Source organism: Petaurus breviceps, unplaced genomic scaffold, assembly GCF_028583685.1.
Source record: "Petaurus breviceps papuanus isolate PSGF00001 unplaced genomic scaffold, PetGlider_PUasm1.0 90897, whole genome shotgun sequence".
Lineage (NCBI taxonomy): Eukaryota > Metazoa > Chordata > Mammalia > Diprotodontia > Petauridae > Petaurus > Petaurus breviceps.
The window spans coordinates 14,984,398-15,007,629 of record NW_027187374.1 but is presented as its reverse complement, the minus strand read 5'-3'; positions in this window follow the sequence as shown (position 1 = coordinate 15,007,629).

The following is a 23,232-nucleotide window of genomic DNA, read 5'->3' as shown; positions in this document are numbered from 1 at the left end:
TTCTGGCTCTAAATCTTTGGTTCTATCAAACCTTATGTGTTTTATTTCATCTGATCTTCATATTAACCCTGTGAAACAGGTAATGCAAGCATTATTAGCTATAATTTTCATATAAGGAAATAGAGGCTAAGAGATCTAATAAATTTTTTCTGGTTATGTAACCGACAGAGTGGCTATGTCTTCTGTCCTGGGATTCAGTGTTTTTTCTACTATATCATACTACATATAATACGGTTATTTCCTTTTCTTTCAAAAAATTATTTATTTATTTACTTTTAGTTTACACCATTCAGTTCCACAAGCTTCTGAGTTCCAAATTTTCTTCCCCTTCCTCTCCTTCCCCCTACCCACCATGTCGGCATGCAATCCGATATAGGTTCTAAACATACCTTCACATTGAACATTAGTCAAGTTGTAAAGAAATAATCCAGTTGTTTTTATTTTAAGTCTTAGTACTTATATGGGTATGAGCTCAGTGTATTTTATAGAAGGCTCAATCAATCAGCCAACAAGCCTTTATTAAGCACCCATGTGCTAGATACTATGCTAGGGTTTGGCAACACAAATACCAAGACTGCAACAATGCTTATTTCACTTTGTTGCATGACTGTTGTTTCAGGATTGCATAGACTGTAGACTAGATGTGCCAATACTATTGGCCTTTCCTCTTCTCCTTAAGGAAAAATCATTTGCAATGTTCCCCTGAACTAGCTTGTGCTATATTCATAATTTTGGCAGGAGACTCCCTCCATACCACTGAGGTAGCTAGGTGGTACACTGGATAGAGCATTTTCCTTTACCTTCCCCCTTTCCAGAAACTAATAGTGTAATGTAACCTATGTAGAATTGGTATGTGCCCACACATGATTTAAATATGTGAAAGTAGTTCATAGACAGCATGGATGAAATATCTTTGGAATCTGGTCTACATCTATAGAAAGACAGTCTGGGTCTGTGCTCATAAAACCAACAACTTAGTTGGGGTGAGGGGTACAGGCAGACCTCAGAAACACCTCAAGGCTAGATAATTTTCTCCAGTTTCTCAGAAAATGAATTAGAATTATATTTATCTGCCCCTTCAAATATATCTGGTTCTGTGGGATCAGAACAAATGGGATCAGAAATGGGATCAGAACAAAAGCTGCTGCTTCCCTGATTGCTCTTAAGAAGGAAGTAGACCTTAGCTTATATTTGCCTACTTAGCTCTTTCCCACTCAATGCTGTTTACACAAAAGATCATTACAAACAACAAATAGTTATTATACTAATTTATTCAAGCAAACTAGCAAATAGAACTTGGAGAATTTCTACAGATTAGAATATATTTGAAAACACAGAATAGTGAGTGGGCCCTTCTCATGGGACCTAATCTGATGGGATATAATCCTAGCTCAACTCAAGGGGAAGTCTCTGAAATCTCTAGGGAAGGAAACGAGAAGAGATCGCTTCTCTTACATATCTGCAGCTTCCAAAATCTTTCTCTTTCTTGAAGAACATCTGGAACCACATATGTTCCCCAAGTCTCTCCAACCACTGCACCAACCTATTCTGCCCATCAAGTGCAAAACCTCCTTAGCATTATCCCCACCGAATTGAGCAGGGTGCAAAATGTCCCAGGCTTGGTTGGAAGCCTGATTACATTCGCGAAGGCTTGGGAAATGAAGTGAAAGAATTTGAATACAGCTTTCTTCATTTTACTTCTCTGGAACTCAGTTTCCTCTGTAGAATTAAATGGTTGGAATATATAATATTTAAGGGTACTTAGAATTCTATGACTCATCAACATAATTTAAGTATTAGTGATAGAACAAATACACACTTGTTGTGTATTTGTATGCCTTTTGGTAGCCTAAAGGTTTTAGCTTTGTATATGGACAGTAGATTAGGTGTTAGATTTCCCCCCTTTCCACATTGTGCAGGTTTTCTTTAGGTCACTATAAACACGTACTTTTTGAAGGTTTTCTTAAAATGTGTTCCATGTAGTTCTACATTCATTTCTAAACTGGATTTGAGTTAAGCTCATCATCTGAACACTTACTATTTGCTGGGTGGCAAGAAGCCAGTCTGTAATCAATTACATGCTTCTAGTAATCTAAAAAATGTGTATCATTCCCTTACCGATAATTGGGAGATGACTATTTTTCCCAAGTAAAGCAGGATTTTGGAAACATATAAACATGAACTAATTTGATCATTTTTAGACTTAATAAGCCTTGATAAAATATTAGGTAAAAGATGACACCTCAAAATTAATTTAGTTTTTGATCTGAAAAAGAAAGCTAGAATCATTCATTTACCCAAATCCATGCCATGTCTAGTGAATCAAGACCAAAGTAGACAGTTAAAAACAAACTAAAACATTTTAGGTTAAGAGATGGTACAAATGAAAATATCAGTTATTTTGTATCACTTTGCACTAAAACTTACTTTTATGGCAAATACACAGCATACATATAAACATTAATAGCAACCTCATGAAAAGTACTCAGTGTTCCAGAATATTTTTTCTTACTCTTGCCATGTCCATAACCACGCCCTCCCAAACTGGTATGTGCAACACATTGGCATAAACACAGACATACACCTTTTTTTGCCTATAGAGTCTTAAGATATTGTAACTCCATTTTTGGTTTTGACCAGACTTTCAGCTTTTGTATTATTGGTGATTTTCTCTCAGTATTAGGAAGCTGTAACTGGTCAAAACCCAAACAAAATAAAAAGAAAAACCTCCCACAATTTCCCCTCTCTTTGAAGTCAAATAGCAGAGCATTAGAGCTCATCTGAAGGGCCAAGTTTATGAATGTATGTTTTGGCACTGATTTGAGTATAACTCTGGTTGGTATTTTCACTATGATCCTTTTTGTATGTCGTATTCTAAAACAAAAGTAACTGTATCCAGAACTAATTATTCATGTTTTAGATTGAATCTGAATTCTCCATGAATAGCAGTGTACTTTTTTATTCCCTAGAAGAAGTCTGCTATTTAATGTTAATATTTTGGAAATACATATAGTCTGCCACCAAAAGCAAAGTACTATTTTAAAAAATAGGTGGAACAGAGATTTCATTCTCCTCTATGGTTTTTATTTGGCTATATGGAAAATGTTCCATCCAGCTCAGGAAGAAACTGTGCAAACCTGGCTCTATGCACAAAACTAATGACCTCAAAGGAACGAGTCTAATTTGCATACATTTCTTTAAGTAATTCACATATGACTGAAAGCAGAAATCTAGGTGCCTTATTGTAATTGCCTGTGTATATGCCTTGCTTGCTGCATAATCTATCAATTGTTACATTGATTCTCAAGGTTCATTCAATATGATAATGTCTCCATGGACACATGAGGCATTCCACCAGTTTTCTTGATTCTTTAAAAACACACAAAGCAACAGTGTTCAGGGTAGTGACTTCTAGATACTTTGCCACTGATGTAGCAAAGAACGACCAAAATATCTTGCAAGTCTACAAAATTTTTCTAAAAAGTTGGGACAATACAGGAAATATTTTTCTAAGAATGTTGATCATTCTTAGACAGTGTTGTAGGGCTAGGAAGTAGCCTGATGGGTTTAAAGTTCATTCTCATTAGTCAACAGAATTTATTGGACGTTCACTGAAGGCAGAATGTTAAACTAGGAACTAAGTGTGTGGTCTTTTGACTGAGTCCAAGTTTTACAGAATAGATTCTTTTATTAAGGGAATTTGTTCTGTGAAGTTTGGATTCGGGTCAAAGGGCCACACTTGAGGACCTAGAGGTCCTCATGAGGTCACAGGTTCCCCACCCCTGATCTAGGTAGATATGGGAAAGTTGAAAGAGAATAAGATCTACACCTTTGAAATACTTATAATCTAATTGAAGAGACAGAGGAAAATTGTTTTACACAAATAAGTGATGTCAGGTACATAATCTCCCTGAAAACTGCTTAAGCAGCAGCACATAATGGAAACAATGCTAAAACTGGGGTAAGGAGGCCTCAGTTTCAATTCTGCATTAGATACTTATTTATAAGCAAGTCACCTAATGCCTCAGTCTCAGTTTCTTCATCTCTAAAATGAGGATAATAAGATGTCATAAACCTTAAAAACTATATAAATGTGAGTTATTTGATTATTTTGATGAAATTTTTTGCATTGAAAAATCCTAAAAATCTTTTAAATGCTTTAAAAGTAATTTTAGGAATAAATTAAAAAAACTTTTGTCATAAAAATGTGCCTTTAGATACAGAGGATAATTTTTTCCATTTTTCTTTTGGAAAGGAAATATTCCATAGTGGATCAAATACTTTGCCTAAAAAGAAAGTCATCTTTAATCCAAATATCTTCCAAGACAAACATAATAATGATAGCTTACGCTTATGCAGCATTTCACAGTTTACAAAGCACTTCCCTCAGAATAACCTTTTGTGGTATTATAGATAAAGGAACTTAGCTCCTCCTTTGTTGTGCCCAGGGTTTTATAATTAAAGTGAAAGAGCTGGGATTTGAACACAGGTTCAGTCCAAGTTCAAGTGTTCTTTCCACTGAATTATGTTGCCTCTCTAGCATACAAAATTAAAAACAAAACAAAACAAAAACATAAAAAATTTATGTTGTGAAAACTGGATGACAGCAGAATCACAGTTTTTCAGAAATAGAAAGGACCTTAGTGGCCATTTACTCTAATCTATACCTGATGTATACCCTCTAAAATGTTATCTAGTCTTTTCTCAGGAGAGAATGTAATGTTAATGGAATATGAAAATCTTCCCCTTCCATTAACAGGCCTATGTGACCACATGTATCCCCTTTTCCCTTGGAATAGGAGCCGTGTTCCCAGGTCTAAAGGTACACAGGTGTTACAATCACAGCTGTGATACATCCTGAGTCACACAGAGCTTATTGGGGGAGGAGCTTGCCTAAGGAAGAGATTGCTTGGGGGGAGCTTGCTTGTAAGAAGGCTTTCACACCTTTTGGTACTAAGCTCATTAGGCACTGAGTCACAGGGGTTGTGGTGCCTTCTGGTTTTGAGCCTATTAGTTGAAAACTATATATACAGGGAGGTTGGTATTTTACTTTGGGGGCTTGCTCATGAGAAGGACCTTTTGATTCCCTGAAAGGGACTCTGAGTAGCCATTTGTTAAGTGCCCCCCACCCCCCGACTACTCAGATGTTTGTGCTCCTCCAATCTGGTGGTGTATGTAGGTGGTTGTATTACTTTGTTCAGACAGTTGGAGCCCTGTCTGTTGAATCTCTGTGCTAATTTTTCTGTTTGTATTTTCTCCACATTCAGGCTACTGGCCTTTCCCCTGAACTAGTGAATGTAAAGTAAGATTGTTCACCCCTTTAAAGTTGCTTTTCTTTAGAAAAGCAGATCAAAGGACCTGTGCTAGCAGCCATCCTGGGTGTGTCAGGGTGCTTGCTATTATGGAGGGGGAGCCCATTATCTCTCAGCCAGACTGTTTCAACTTTTGATATCTCTAATTGGGAATTTCCTCCCTCATATCGAGCCAAATTTTCTTTTTTTTTTTTTTCAAACTTCCACTCATTGCTCCTTGTTTTGCTCACCAGGTTGTAATGATGCAAATGCTTCTTCTGATAGTGCTTTAAATAGTTGAAGATAGTTATTGTGCTTTCCCTAAATCTCTCTTTGTCATGCCAAAAAATCCTCAAATACATATTTATAAGGACATGCACTTAAGGACCATCACCAGCCTAGTTGCTCTTCTCTGGATACATTGAATGTCCTTCTAAGATACAGTGCTCAGAACTCTATGGTCAGACTGGCATAGGATGCAGCACAATTGTCCCCTCTACACTAATGAATGCTTTAACTCTTATTAATGCCATCTGATTGTATATCACACTGCTAACTTATATGGAGCTTGCAATCTATTAAAACCCCCAACCCTTTTTCAGATAAATTGCTGTCTAGACATGCATTCCATATCTTTTATATGAATGACTGACTGAATGAAAAAAGCATTTAAGGACTTGCTTGTGTCAAGCACTGTCCTAAGTTCTGGGGATACAAATAGAAAAGTGAGATAGTCCCTTTTCTAAAGAAGCTTGGACTACAATTGGTGGAGACAACACATATAGTAGGGTTAAGGTGCAGGATTGACTGAAAAGACTAATGGTTCGCCATCTTACTGGAAAGATTGTAGTTTTCCTCTGCTCATCAAAGCATTGTGAGTGGCCATGTTTATCCTGTGGTGTGGGGAGTATAAAGGAGGGACCTAGAAGTGCTCGGCTTATAACCTTTGGGAAGAGTAGAATGAGACTGAGGGTGAGGATAGAGTGGTTCTCCCCCATTGAGGGTGGGAATGTGTAGGTTAGCATCTATTTGGGAGGGAGAAAAGGGGAAAAGGAGTTGTTATAAAGATGGTGGGGAGAGGTTATCTTGGTGGGATCTGGTCAAGAGTTAGGCAATGACTCATATGATCTGATCCACTCTGTGCCTTCTTTTATTTTTATTTTATTTTATTTTTTGTTTTTTTGTTTGTTTTGGCTTTTTGGAGGGGGGAAGGCAGGGCAATTGGGGTTAAGTGACTTGCCCAAGGTCACACAGGTAGTAAGTGTTAAGTGTCTGAGGCCGGATTTGAACTCAGGTCCTCCTGACTCCAGGGCCGGTGATCTGTTCACTGTGCCACCTAACTACCCCACTTCTTTTAACTGGTGGAATCTGGTCATTTCAAAGGGCTTTTCACTGCTTGAGGTTGTAGACAATAATAGTGACCCTTTCTCTGACCTTCTCTTGTCTTCCCTTTCCCTCTCTCTCCCAGGGAGGAATTTTGCTTCCAAAGCTTATTTCTGTCCTTTAAAAATATAGCTAAAATTTTTGTTTAATTAGTTTGCATTCTGGCTAAAGTCTGATTGATCATTACTTTAAGAGCCAAGGGCAGTGAGAATAAAATACACAGATGATGATGGAAGGGGCAGGTGTTCAAATCTTCTATTTAATTGTTGAGATTTGATTTTGGTTGGGTACTTAAGTAAATGAGAGAATGTTCTTGATATTAATATCACATTTTGGGAACTTTCCAAAGGTAAATAAGTATGGAAACAGGTCTTTTGCCCAAGGAGCTAAAAAGAGCAATGGATATCTAGTCCAGTTGAGTAAGGTGTCTTATCACTCTGTTGTTTCCCTACATACATTCTCAGAAGACATCCTCCTGGATGGGTGGAGTTGAGGACAGTGAATACAGTTGAAGAGGAAAAAGGAAATGGCTAGCAAAGGGCAAATATGCCCAACTCACCAAGGTAAGGAACAAATTACAGGAAATGGCTAGCTTCCTATTCTCTTTATACAACCATCCCAAACAGGCCCTTTAGCTATGTGTGGAAATTTTGTCTGGGATACATTTTTCAGTTTTGAGTTTAAACATTATTTTAATTATTTCTTCTAAATAGACTGTCTATTATTATTACATGTTAAATGGGAGATGGCTGTATTATAACATTTTAATTTTGATTAAAAAATTTTTGATCTAATGTTTGTTTATTTTTCCTTCATAACTTTGAATTTGATTTGAATTTATAGCTTTAAAATTCGCACATTTTAGGGAGGCATAACTGTTTTTAATTTTTCTTTTTTAAATATTATTTTATTTTTTTCCATTTGCATGTAAATATAGTTTTCAATATTTATTTTTTAAATAAGATTTTGAGTTCCAAATTTTTTCTCCCCCCCTTCCCTCCTCTCCCCAAGATGGTAAGGAATCTGATATAGACTATCCATGTGCAATCATATTTCTACATTAGTCATGTTGTGAAAGAAGAAACAGAATAAAAGAGAAAAGCCACCAAAAACAAAAAACAAAGAGTGAAATAATATGCTTCAATCAACATTCAGACATCATAGTTCTTTCTTTGAATGTGGTTCCATGAAATTTGAATTGTTTCTTTCTAACTGCTTGCAATATTTTCTCCTTGACCTGGAAGCTCTGGAATTTGACTATAATATTCCTGAGAGGTTTCATTTTGGGATCTTTTTCAGGAGGTAATTGGCAGATTTTTTCAATTTCTATTTTATCCTCTGGATCTAAGATATTGGAACAATTTTACTTTATAACTTCTTTTTTTTCTTACTTTATAACTTCTTGAAATATGTTTAGGCTCTTTTTTTTTAAATCATGGCTTTCAGGTAGTTCAATAATTCTTAAATAATCTCTCCTCAATCTATTTACCAGGTCAGTTACTTTTCCAATGAAATATTTCACATTTCACATTGTCTTTTATTTTTTCATTCTTTTGGCTTTGTTTTATTGTTTCTTGAAGTCCTTAGCAGACTTCTACTCACTGAATTCTAATTTTTAAGGGATCATTTCTCTCAGTGAGCTTTTATGCCTCTTTTACCATTAGGCCAATTCTGTTTTTTGAGGTGATATTTTCTTCTATATTTTTGGTGACTAATTCTCTTTTCATAATTTTTTTTGCATTATTCTCATTTCTTTTCCCAAATTTTTCTACTACCAGTCTTTTAACTCTTCTAGGATTTTTTTTTTCTTTTTGGAGGGGGGAAGGCAGGGCAATTGGGGTTAAGTGACTTGCCCAAGGTCACACAGCTAGTAAGTGTTAAGTGTCTGAGGCTGTATTGGAACTCAGGTCCTCCTGACTCCAGGGCTGGTGCTCTATTCACTGCGCCACCTAGCTACCCTTTTCTAGGAATTCTTGTTTAGTTTAGATCTAACTAGAATTTTTCTTTGAAGCTTTGCTTGTAAACATTTTCTCATTGTTGTCTTCTTCTAACTTTATGTCTTGGTTTTCCTTGCCACTGTAGTAGGTTTTATGGTCAGTTCTCGTTTGGTGTTTGGCCTTTTTCCCCGACTATTTCTTGAATTTGAACTGTATGTTAAAGTTGGGCTCTGCTCTCTTTGGGGTGGGGAGGCATTGTCCCAAGCTTCCGCCTTTTTTGTGCTAATTTCAGAACTAGTCTTGGAGTTCTGTAAGTTTTTGGTGCTTCCAAGGTGCTGTTATTCTAGGAGAGGTAGGATCACTACTCTCCTTCTCTGCACTCTGGTCTTTACCCAAAAAGGGCTCCTGCTCCTTTGCAGCCTCAAGTATTAGTGCTCCTCTTGGCCCTGAAACTATGACCTTGTTTTCTTCATTAGCTTTTTTAAAATGTCTCTTTTTTTGGTGCCTTTTCCTCTCATTTTCATGACTCTTTACCTTTTTCTATTCTGCTTTTAAAAAAATTCATGTCTTTAATATTTATTTAGGCCTCTTTTATTTTCTATATTCCTCATGGAATTAAAACTTTTGTGGTATCTATTTTGGGTTCCCCTCCTAAACGGTTTCTGTAGTTGCTTTGTAAATCTCTTCCCTGGGTCCATGCCTTCTAACTCTTCAAGTTGTCCATTAATCCCTGTAGACAATACTCATTGTAAAGTCCCCACCTCATTTTATGGAATATCTCTCTTATCCTATAGGATCATTCATCAGTGATATTCCTTCTCCCAACTGAAACATCTATGCCCCTTTTGTCTTCTACCTTTTCAATCCTTCCCTTTGCCTCCTCACCCATTCTCTGGATAGACACTACAGGAGTTAAATTGTCTTCGTTGCTAGTTGTTGTTTTTTTAAATTTGCTTAGGGAGCATTACATTTTCCCCTTTATCTTCTTCCTCCTGTTTTTTATGTGCCCTCCCATTCTGTAATTTAGTCCCCTTTCAAAAATTGATGCATTTGTAGAGGAAGTGTGAGTTTAGTCCATGATATTTCAGGCCTGCTTCGATTTGGTCTCAGTTTTAACATATTGTGAATTAATAAATGAATCGCTCAATGGTCTCTTGTTATTTTGCTATTGTCTTTCATCCACTGTATTATTTGTATTTTGTATTCCTTCTTGCATATCTGTTGTCTGGGGTGTTTTAAAAGCAAATAATTTCTTTAGGCCTGCTTTTCTTTTAGGAAATATTTTAAATACCTCTTTTTTATTGCACATCTTTTTTTCATTTGTGGTTAGGTTCAGAGTTACAGGGAAGGTCACCTTCTGCTGCAGCTTGAGTTCCATTGCTTGTCAGAACAAATTATTCCATTCCCTCCTGCAGTTTCTGTTGGGTGCAGAATAGTTTTGTGGTATTTGAATTTCCTTTCCTTCTTATTTAAAGGTATTTGTCCTAACCATTTGCAGAATTTGTTGTTTGTCAGTTGAATTGTCAGTGGAAATTTAACTACTATGGGTCTTGGAATTTGCAGCATAGTTTTCTTTTCCCCCTTCTGGAGGTGACCTGTGAATTCTTTTGATTGGCACATTTTTCTTCTGTGTTTAAAAGTTCTGGGAAATTTTTCCTTATATTATTTCTTGTACTATGGTGTTTTTTTTTTACTTGTCACATTCTTTTAAGAGACTTATGATCCTTAAGTTATTCCTACATATCTGGACTTTGAGGTCAATATGTTCTGCTTATATATAGACCATGTTTTCTTTTAATTCTTGATTTCTCCTAGATTGTCCTTCACTTCTACATATTTACATTTCTAATAAGTTATCTTCTATTTTGTTTCTTTACTGAGATTTGTCACCTACATATTTAAGTTTCTCTTTTTCTACCAATGCTTTCTTCTTATAGGTCATACATTTTGCCTTCATATTCTTATTTCTCTTTAAACTATTCAGAACCCACTGAGTCTTCTATTTCATCGGGTGCTCATTCATTTTCTTTTGTCTTGTGATATTTATTCATAAGTACCTGAGCTCTTTCACTTGCCCTGGAAGTCTTATTTTCTTCAGAAATTATCTTCTCTGTTAATGTACTTGGTTTTGTCTGAGTTTTCTTCCCCCTGAGATTTTTGATAATTTCAGTCTTCCTGTTACCCCCCTTATTTTCCCCTATTCTTTACTTTTTGTCTATATACCCTTAATTGCTGGATCTCAAAGAGCCTCAACCTCCTCTAATGCTGGGCAGCTCATCAGCATCAGGCTCTGAAGCTATTGATTTCTCAGGGGACAGAACTGGTCCCAGTTGGATACTTGGCTCTCTCCCTCAGACTTAGTGGAGTGTCATGTAGCCACAGACGTTCTTTTCCTGTTACCTTTGTCCCCCAGTTCTCTGACCCAGTTGTTCAGAGTGTTGCCATGCTGTCATAGCAGCCTGAGCAAAATTACATATTTGGAGTTTGGATCTCTGAAGCTTTAGGAGGAGGTGGAGGCTGGGATCAGGATGTAGAGTTAAGTTCTGTTGCAAGCATGGACACATGTCCTGCCTGCTCTTTTCCCTCTGTTCTGACTAAGTTCTTTTGTGGCACAGAGTGCTGCTATTGCTATGAGTAAATTTCTACTCTGGATCTCCACAGCACAGGGAGGAAGGGAGTGGGTTAGGGTGTAGAGTTGAATTCTGCTGGCTTCCGTTGTCTATGTGTGGGTTGGCTTGTGCAGTCCAGCTTCTGGGAATGTGGTGGCTGGTGGGAGTTAGAGGTAAGGGATTATTTGCTTTCTCTGCTTTTAGTTCATTGGGTTTTTACCCTGTTTGTGTTCTTGGTGTCCTAGACTGAGGGGACAGCTGGGATTGCTTTATCTTTGGTGTATAATTCTATTTTAGAGTGGTTTGAGATATAGTGAGGGTTGGACAAAATGTCTAGTATTCCATTTGGTTGGTCATATGAACTGTATGCACCTTTGTATTCCCATTCAATAATCACCAGATGTAGAGCATATCAAAATTTTCTAAAATACTATTCAAGTTCTTAACTTATTTTTTATTTATTTGGGGGGGGGCAGGTAAGGTTGGATGGAGTACAATGAGGTCCTCCACTATTACAATTTTACTGTGTGCATCTCATAATTAACAGTTTTTTTTTTAAGTCTGTGCCATTTTTTAAGGTGCTGTGCCATTCAGCACATGTAATAAAATAAATTCATTGTGTATGAATGAATGTCTTTGAAACAAACAGGGTAACTATATTTCACCAAAATTGCCTTTTTAACAAATACATTTTTTTTGTTTCTTTTTGCTTTATCTGAAATCCTATTTGCTACTCCTGATTTTTTTGTATTCAGCTGAAGCAAAATAGATTTTGTTCCAATCTATTGGATTGTGATAGTTTTGTTTTAAGTACGTTTGTTATAAACAATCTATTGTTGTATTTTGCTTTCTAATCCATTCTGCTGTCTTCCTGTGTTGTGGGTAAATTAATCATATTCACAATTGTGTTAATTAATTTTATCTTTCCCTCCATCCTATTCTTTTATAATTTTTCTTCTTTTTTTTTCTGCTTTCCCCTTTCATTACAGGTTCTTACTCTTTTCTTCTTTTAAGCTTAAAGTCATCATCTCCTTATCAGCTTAGGGTTTGTTTTATGACTTCTCCCTGAATCTACTCTCAAATAATAATAATCTCGTTTCTCGCTCTTCCTGTTTCTTTTCTTTTCCTTATTGAGTTGAATATATTCCTATATTAAATTCTTGTGTGTGAGTATTTGTGTGTTTTTTGCCTTCCCTTGGCCAGTTTAGATGAAAGTGAAGTTCAGGTGACACCCATTATCCCCACCTCTTTCAAGTTTGCATATATTTCTACTTGTGTACTCTCATTGTGTGAGATAACAAGTCCCCCTATCCTTCCTGCCAATTCTTTCATTATGTATTGTCCTCTTTTTGTTTCTTCTTTCAGTATTGTCAAAATAAGACTATTTCTAGGTGTAGAGGGAGAATGGAAGAAAGCCCAGGAAGTCTGATGGCATAGTTGAACACTGGGTCTGGAACCAGGAAGATATAAAACTTAGTGCCAAACTACACTAAGACTTTTGGGACACTCTATAAAGATTTTGGAATTATCTTTGAAGCTATAGGATCTGATGAAATTGTCAAGAGAAAGAGTATATAGGGAGAAGAGCCCTAAACTTTTGGGAACATTCATGGAAGCCATGGATAGTGGGCATGACTTCAGTGAAGATCCAGAAAAGGAGACTGAGTATGAACAGATAAGTAGGAGGAAAACCACAAGCAATCGGTGTCATGAAAATCTAGAGAGGAAATAGTATACAGAAAAAGAGGATGATCAACAGTGTCAAAGGCCACAGAAAGTTCAAGAAGGAAGAGACATCCTCTGAAAGATCTAGGGAATTGGGAGTCATGGGAATGGTTAGGGGGTCACATGTCATGGGGAAAGGTGGAATGATAAAATCATCATATACAGGAATTTAAGAGTTCATGGAAGTGGAAGTGGAACACTTGGATGGAATAGGAAATGAGTAGATTGAGAGACTGAGAAATACATAGATCTGAGGGAGTATGTTGGAGATGGGATTCCAACACAAGTTTTTCTTGGCTCCAGGTCAAACATGCTTTACACTATGTCATGCTACGGAAAAGGTAGATTCTTTAGAGAAGATTTTGTGACTTTGCATGCATCTTTATAAATTTTTTAAACCCTCAGATTTGATATTTTAAACATTAAAATAACTAACAATGTAACTTTTAAAATGTGGATTTTAATATGTGCAGAACATACATACATACATATATATATACTAAGTTCTTCAGAAATTAATATTTTGACATGTTGGTCACCATGGAAACTCCTACAGTAGTACACACCAAAGAAAACTGTATTGTATATTTCAATGGTCAGGTACCCTCATTAAAAGTGTTCATTTAACTACAGTAGATAGGACAAATATCCCCATTTTTACAGATGAGAAAACTGAGGCTCAGAGAGGGTGGGTGTTTTGACCAAAGTGACATAATTAGTTGTAAATGATAGACTTGTCAGTCAAATTAAGGTCTTTCCCATGGATTAGACTTGGAGTAAGTTTTGGAGAATAGATTAAGCAATTATAACAGATGATAGAACAGGTAGAACAATTAAGCTCTTATTTTGTTTTTGTTTTGTCCATCAAGGAGAACAAAATTTGGATTAGAGAGGATAGAACAAAATGAACTAATAAGGACATATCCACTAGAATCTTCTAGTGGACATGGCAGGAAGAGCTATCAACCACTCTTGATCATTAGGCCCTGTCTGCTCTAGGAACTCCCTCCCTCTCCCTTCACATGTAGTGTCCCTAGCAACTCATGCCATTTTTTTTTTTTAAGCAATCGGGGTTAAGTAACTCACTCAAAGTAACACGGCCAGTTATTTCTGAGTGTGGTGCTACGTGTCTGATTCCGGGATTTGATCTCCAGGTCAATCCTGACACTGGGGCCGGTGCTCTTACTCGCTGTGCTACCTGGCCGCCCCGAACTCATGCCATTTTAAAATTTGTATACTATCTTATAGGAGAGTAAGACAGAAAAATGGCTGCTGCCTCAGGTTACTCACCTGCCTCTGTGACTACTGACTCATATTTCTAATATTTTTCCAGGAACTATGGTTTCTCTCCCTCAAGTAAACTCTCCACTCTATTACATGAGTGGTTCAAACTCTCAGTTTGCACTGGCAAAAAAAATTTTCATTGTTTGCAACATCTCAGTAAATATAAATCTTTCTTCCTCTCGATAGTGTCCCTTTCTTTGCAGTTTCCCCATTTGTATTAAAGTAGGCAGGATTAGTACAGCTATGATAGTAATCTTGTCTTAATACAGTTTCAAATCTATGACATGAAAACTCCAAAACAATGCTTAAAGAGATAACAGGTATAATGTAAGTCCTTCAGTTTGTTTTCTTCTTTACACTATTCTTTGTTGGGATGGGTAAAACTAGGAGGTAGATAAATGTACAGTTAGTCTAGGAGGATCCCCAGTTAGTCACATCAAGATTCCATCTTGTACCATGCCTTATTGACACTAGGAATCTCTGTACTTCCCCCTTTGCAAAACGTGCCCCCAGTGTTTAGGGCTGTTTTTGTCCCAGGAAATGAAACTACGGCTTGACTCAGGGCTGGTAAAGTTCAGTATAAGGAACCACGCTACTATTCCTATGAGTCATAAGCAAGTTCTACAATGACCACCATTTAAGGTACTCTCTGGAAGGAGCATTAACTCATCACTTCCCTAAATAAGTGGGAACCAGGATCACTATATAGTGATCTATCTAACCTATATCTTATATAGTGACCTATGTTGAATACAGGTCTCTGATCTAAGGGATCAGTGATTCCCAAAATTTTTGGTTCCAGAATAAAGTAGCCCTTATCTATCTAGCTCTCAGATCTCCAATCTTTTAGGTTTCTGGAAGGGACCAGTAGTACTACATGGAGTTGAAATGCAATATAACTGAGGAAATAGTAAGAGAGTACCATCCCCCCCCCCTTTTTTATGGAATCCAAATCACCAAATATGAAGGAACTAAATCAGAGAGTAATGAAAGAACTGACAGGTACAATTGTTTAGCTACTATTGGTGACTTTTGAAAGATCTTGGGCAATAGGAGAGGTACCATGGGACTGGAGTTATATAGATGGAATCCTTAAATTTCAAAATGTAAAGAGAGTAGATGCTGCAAACTATAAGCTGGTGAACTGAGAAATTTTAGATCATATTATCAAAGGGTTGGTTTGTGAACATTTGGAAGACACAAGAATTACTAATAGCCAGCATGGCTCCAATTACCAACAGATTAATTTCAACAGAGTTACTAAACTAGATTAGGGGAAGGACAATAAAAGAGACACAGTTATATGTTTCCACATAGTGATCTATCTAATGTATAGACTATATAGTGACCTATATAGAATAAAAGTCTCTAATCTAAGGGATCAGTGATTCCTAAAATTTTTGGTTCCATGTTCCTTTCAGTAACCACAAAAAAATGTGTTGTGAATACTCAGCATAACTTAATATACTACTTAAAATATTCTTTTAGATTTAAGTGATTATAAGTAAATGATAACTTTTGCCTCTAAGATAAAAATTTATATCATACAATTATAATTACAAAATATAAATTTTTATTCCAATTACATTATGAAAACTCAAAATATAAAAATTATAAAACTCCAATTATAAAGTAATTATAAATATTTTATGTGGGACATTCTGTGAGAATTAAATGAAGTAATCCAGTAAGGTCAAAATCATATGCTCATTATTATCTGTAAGCCTACATATAAAATATCTTTATTTTCACCAATTTTACTAAATATAAATAACATTTTAATGAAATAAGTTACAACTTGGAAGATCTTTTAACATAATATAACAATCATATGTAAACTTAATTTTTATGTTGCATTCTTTTATTTGAACAAAAGTTTGTAATATTTGGTTCAATACCAGACAAATCCAGTCTTAAATCTGGTTCCCTGTTGAATTTATTTCTGTATTTTGATTTAAACAAGAATAATGTGAAAATGCTTAGATACACAAATATGTTGTAGACAATAGTAAGAGAATTTTACAAGCTCTCTTGCTGAGAGATAGCAATTAATTTTTTTTTGTTTTGGCCACCTAATCAATCAATGAAAATAAAAAGCTAGTTATGATATAAAATATTCACTTTTCTATTGGCTAATGACAAGTGCTGTATTAAATGATAAATGTACTTAACATTTAAGTGCAAATATTGCTTTAAAAATGTTGATATATATCTAACCTTTATAAGGAAAGAATCTTTTCAGATATAACTTTCTTCTCTTCTACCACTGATACATCAGCTATAGTCTCACAGAGATCTACTGAACAAACTAACCAGTGTTGCCAACCAGTTCATTTGATAATTTGCTAGATAGAATAGTAACACAAGCAGATGATAGTTTAAATAGCAAAGCTGCTTCAACACTTCAATGACAGGAAAAATAAGGTTTGTTTCTGTAGAACATTTATGATAGGGTATGACGGTTTCAAGATAATGAGTATGCCCAGAGATCAGGCTTTTTTAAAAAATTTTTTATATTTTTTTATCAGGTTTTTCAAACAACCTGATATTTGCCCTGGAAGAATTTAAACATTCATAACAGAGAATAACAAAGGTACTTTAGTACACTGTACAGAATGCAAATGAGGTTATATGTATATATCCGACCATCTATTGTCAATCAGTTTGAGGTTTAATGTTGTATGCTTGTACTGCTTTGAAAACAATTTGATGCCACGTCAAAAAGCTGCAAGAATATGTTGCAGTCAGAAGTAGTCATTTTGATGTAACCACTGCAGAAACACCAAAATCATTATGGATGTGATCTCATGATCATGATTTAAAATCACTGCAGGATCAAACTTAAATGCTTCAAAGATATACATGCCTGTTGTCACAGAGGAAAAATGTATTTGTAACATAATTGAATGATTATTTATTGCCTAAGGTGTCATAAAGAATGCTTAGCACCAACATCTTGGACCACCATTGCAAACCCAAGAGCGTCTGCAAACCACTAACTGGGAACCACTGGACTAAGTTGATGATATAAATAGTTGAATTAAGAATTATTTGAGTGACCAAACCCTGAAAGCAGTCATTAATCTGTTCATGTCTGCATAGAAGGAAAATACTAGTGGCAATTTGTCATTGACCCTATGATATTCAGCATTTTTACCAGGGTTAAAACAATGGCTGATAACTGTCATAAGATAGCTAATATGGTTGATAACTGTTGATAACTGAGTCAGAATTCAAAAGTAAGCAGAGGGAAATAGTAAGAAGGCTGGAAAGGTAGGAAGAAACTAGGTTATGACAAGCTTTAAATGGCAAAGGACTTTATATTTGACACTAGAGGTAATAGGGAGTTTATTGAATGTGACATGGAATGTGGCTGTAAAGAGAAAGGGGCATCTGAGATGCAGTGTGAAGTTAGAAGTGATAAGATGTGGTATTCTCCCAGTTATACAGGTTTGAGGAACTGGAAGGGACATAAGAGATGTTTTCATTCAAGATTGTAATTTTATAGAAGAGGAACCTAAAACTCAGATGTATTATGACTTGAAAGTTAACTAGCAGCAGAGTTAGGACTGGAATCTAGGACTCATGGCTCCTAGTCCAGTGGTCCTATCACATCCTTATCATCAAGGCTATGAACTACTTCCTAGTATTTTGCTTTTATTTCTGATACCTCTTATCTGCTACTTAATTAAGCTTTATTAGTTAATTCAATAGTTTCTTTAGGCATGGGAAAGCTATTAAAAGCAGAGATATCACTCTTTTACCAATGCTTTAATAAAGAAATGAAATAATTTATTTAGAACAAAATTAGTTAATTTCATTTTCAAGATACTGAAACATCTTAATACCATGCAGAATAGGTCAAACACAATTAATTACAAAAGGACATATTGCATTATTTAACTCGCATCAAGCTTATTATAAAATAATTTCAATTTTTAAAAATTTTAGTTTTCCTTGGGCTTTGGCCCTGCCAAAAGATATGGAAGTTAGTTTTCAAGAGTTGTATTTCAAGTATTATATACTGCAATAATACATCCATACTGCTTAGCAGTTGTAACTTGTTTTAACTGCCTCTTTCCCCTACATTTTCCTGTTTGAATTAAGAGCAACCAGCCTCTGCATAGTCCTCAACTCTTGCTTTTCTGGCTTTTCAATTACTTTCATCTGAACATTAAACTGCCTTGTACTTTGGAGTAAGTCTGTCTGCACTTGGTCTGGGCCTGACTGTGCTCTATTTTAATAGCAACCCCACTTTGTGTGATCAGCAGTCCAATGTTTTAACACAACCAGATGCAGATTAGAACAAGTTAACTAGTTACATACCCCCCAAAATATGATAGAAAAACATAAAACAGCTTTCTTTGTATTCTTCTGTCTCAATTTTTATGACACCTCATGACCTCTTGCATGCACAACTGTAATAGTCTTCTAATTCAACTCCATGCCTTCAGTTCCCCACCTCTTCCCTTTTGCTCAACCAAAACATCTTACTTTTGTCATTTTAACTTTCCTGCCATCATGCCAACTTTCCATGCCAATTTCCTCACATCATGCTCCTGACCAAGAAGCCATGATTGTTTCTCTTGTCTATTAGATTACCTTATCTACTCAGTAATTTCCATTATTACTTAATTCAATAAGGTTAGTCTTCTTATTGTCCCTAACCATAAATATTTATTACAAAGGAATGAGAACATAAAATGGAAAATAAGGGAGAATGCCTGATTAGTAATCCATTCTTATTACATAGGAAAAGAATGGATATGCAACAAAGGCGAACTAATTAGACAATGAATTCCATAAGCCCTCTTTCAATAGTCAATTATATGTATAATAATCTGTACAATAGTACATATTAAAAGTTTGTATGAAGGAGACCAGATAACCAGCTTTTGATTTGACCTCCTACAGAAGATTAGTTATAGAAAGGAATGTTTATTAGTTATGAAATAGTAGCAGGGCAATAAAATGAATGCATAGGCAAAAGAGATGCACAGTATTTGTTAGTAATATATTTCAGTAGTAGAGGGATAGATTGCTTTATGTAAACTCTTTATAGGACATAAAGTTATGTACTTGTAAAACATCACCACTGCACTATGCATACTTAGAGATTTATGCAAGGGCAAATAAACCCAGCCAAGAAACATTTATTAAGTACCTACTGTGCTAAGTGCTGGTGATACAAAGAAAGGTAAAAACAGTTCCTGCCCTCAAGGAGCTCACATTCTAATGGATGAAGAAAAATGCAAATAACTACACATGTCCACCATATACAGTGGAAAGGATGATAGAGCTTCACGAAAATGAAAAGAAAGCTATGTCTTAACCTTATAATGTAAGTCTGCCTTTTAGAGAAATGTCTACTTGGCCTGCAGATTTCTCTCAATACTAACACCATATTGTCCCACTGCAGAAAACTATGTTTTTTATTCAACTGACTTTACCCATCTTTCCTTTTTTTTTTTTGCTTTTTGGAGGGCAAATGGGGTTAAGTGACTTGCCTAAGGCCACACAGCTAGTTTTTGTGTTGTGTCTGAGACTGAATTTGAACTCAGGTCCTCCTGACTCCAGGGCTGGTGCTCTATTCACTGCACCACCTACCTAGCTGCCCTTCTACCCATCTTTCAAGACTCGGTTCACCTATGAAGCCTCCCTTGATAACTCCAGTCCATATTTATCTCTCCCTTCTTTGAAGTATCACAGAACAAACAATATGGCAGAATTTAATACTTGATTAATACTTTTTAATGTTCTCTAGTTATTTCATGTGAGTTTTGTTCTGTGAACATGAATTCAATTCTCTGAACTCTTAGTAGATATAAAGTCTATGTATGTTACGACCATTTGTTGGTATAGTTAATACAATGTTCAATCAATCCAGTTTTTTGAAAGTCAAATTCCATAATTGGGCTTATTATATTAGTACTGCTATGATGTTGACTTAATCATCTGGCTAACTCTATTTCTAGCAATACAAGTGCCATTTTGTCCATCTCATGAAGTGACATTTTATAATGTGGCATGATTTCAAACTTAGGATGTATGTGAGGAAAACACAAAGCCCTATTTAGGGTACGAAGCGAATCACCATAACTTTGCATGTTTAAAAGCATTATTGCTTTTGGAAAGTCAAATAGCGCAAATGTTGCTGGGAAAATATTTTGTTTTACTTTTTTGCTATCTAGTTCCTTTGTGTGCTTTGATCATTGTTTTGTGTCATTAATTTTATATTCAGAATATTCTTTAAAAAAATAACATGTAGAGAGTACAGAGTACCATGTCTTCAGGAGATTGAACTTTTTTAGTGTACATTCTTGAATAAAGTACACAGAAGAAGAATAACAACCCATTTTTTTTTAAGCAATTGGGGTTAAGTAACTTGCTCAAGGTTACATGGCCAGGTGTTTCTGGGTGGGTGTTAAGTGTCTGAGCCCGGATTTGATCCCAGGTTATCCCAACTCTGGGGCCAGTGGTCTTACTCACTGTGCTACCTGGCCGCCCCTTTTCTTTTTTTTGCTTTTTGGAGGGCAGTTGGGGTTAAGTAACTTGCCCAAGGTTACACGGCTAGTTTTGTTTTTTGTTTTTTTTTTTTGGTCTGGGTGTTGTGTCTGAGGCCAGAACTGAACCCAGGTCCTCCTGACTCCGGGGCCAGCGCTTTACTCTGAAAGCCCTGGTACCCCAACCCTGTTTCGGAGTGCCACGGGAGTGCATTGGGGATATGAAGAAACCAAGATTTTCCTGGGGATTCTTGGTGAGCCTCGTATTTATGAAAAACTCTGGACCTGTCATCAGAACCGTCAAGTGTACAGAATTGTGGCTAAGCAGCTTCGTGAATGTGGTTTCCTCCAGACTCTGGAGCAATGTCGTTATAGATTTAAAAACTTTCAGACACACTACCGAAAAGCAAGAAGTGGCCACACCCCAGGGACCTGCCCCTTCTATGAGGAGATGGATGCCTTGATGAGTCCATGGACCACCATTACTCCCTTTGATGTCCTAGAGATGGCAGGGGGTCTTCTAAAAGGGAAAGCAGACTCCAAGGAGAGCATCGACTGGGAGAACCAAGAGACAGTAACAAAAGATGACAACCATGTGGAAGTAGAGGCATCACCAAAGGAGCTCAAGAACTTTAAGTCACAGGACCTCTTTCAGAATCTCAGTGAACTTTCCATTCCCAAGCCATATTCAAACTCTAAGCCAGAGAGGGGGGAAGAGCTATGGAATGTCAATTTCCCTGATTCCAAGAAAATTCAGAGAACTTCCCGTACAGATGAGAATGAGGAGAATCCAAGCCAGGAAATTTCTGAGGAAATAGAACTACATGCAACATTACTGGGAAGCTCCAAAGGAAATGTTTCCCATTATCTTAATTGGAGGAAAGCCTGGGAAAGTGAATACAGAACTGAAAGGCACTGGGAAATGCTCCCAGGGGAGGCACAAGGGCCACCATCTCCTCAGGAAAGAAATTTGGGCAATTTTATAGGTCTTCAGGGAATCTACATAGGAGAAAACCCAAACACATGTTCTGAATGTGGAAAAAACTTCAGTCAGAGCTCACACCTTGCTGTACATCGATTAGTTCATCTTGGGGAAAAGAAATCATATAATTGTGATGAGTGTGGCAAGACCTTTGGTCAAAGTTCACATATCATTTGCCACCAAAGAATCCATACAGGAGAGAAGCCTTACAAATGTCCTGAATGTGGAAGAGTCTTCAGTGATCACTAATCTCACAGCACATCAAAGAATCCATATGGGAGAAAAACCCTATAAATGTGGTGAGTGCTGGAAAAGCTATCAGAGAATTCACACAGGAGAAAAACCCCATAAGTGCAGTGAATGTGGAAAAAGCTTCACTAATAGCTCACATTTCAATGCTCACTGGAGGACTCACACGGGTGAAAAACCCTACCAGTGTCCTGAATGTGGGAAAAGATTCAGTAAGAGTTCTACCCTCACCAGCCATCAGAGAATACATACAGGAGAAAAACCCTATGAATGTCTTGAATGTGGGAAAAGTTTCAGTGACCGCTCAAATCTCATTACACATTGACAAATTCATATAGGAGAGCAACCCTATAAGTGTGGTGAGTGAGGGAAAAGCTTCAATCAGAGTTCAAGCCTTATTATACACCAGAGAATGCACACAGGAGAAAAACTCTATGAATGTAGTGAATATGGCAGAAGGTTTAATAACAGCTCACACTTTAGTGCACATTGGAGAACTCATATGGGAGAGAAACGCTGAATGGCACCAAATGTTGGGGAAGTATCACTAACGCTTCAATTCACATACCAGGTAATCAACCCCAAAAGAAAAGTTTCTATTGTGTTTCTGTACCATATCTGAAAAAGACTATGGTAGTTAAGGTTCACTACCCAACAGAAATAATGTTTCTGTTTTATTAAAATGTGCACTTGTCTTAGAAAATTTTAAAAAAAATGTAGTTTTCTAATTGATCTAATATATAGACCTAATATATTTATTATTTCTATGTAATCTAGGTATGTGGCAATTGGTATGTACCAAGTATGCAATTTCATGGAGCAAAATAATATATCATTAAAATAGTCACTGATCATTAACATGTAAACTAAATTTTTATAAAGAAGGTAAAGTAATATGTCTCAAATGGCTCAGTTCAAATAGATTTTTACCTGAAAAACTGATCGTTGAATAGTGTAAACTACATGATAGTGTTTTAGTAATTCTTCATATGGAATATAAATTTAAACAGTTTAAAATCCATTTAGAATTATTCACCTCTTACTTATCCAAAGAATTTTGTTATTGGTTCTTTTTTTTTGTATTAACCATAATACACAAATCACAAATACACAAAGAAGTGCAACCTTCTGAAAGTAGAAAATAATGGACTATTACTACTGATTGCTCAAGTACAATATGCATATCTTCAGTCTTTTACTCTTCTGTGCAAATAACTTTCAAGATATCTTTTTTCCCTCTCATCTTTCTAATACTCAATTTGTGTTTCT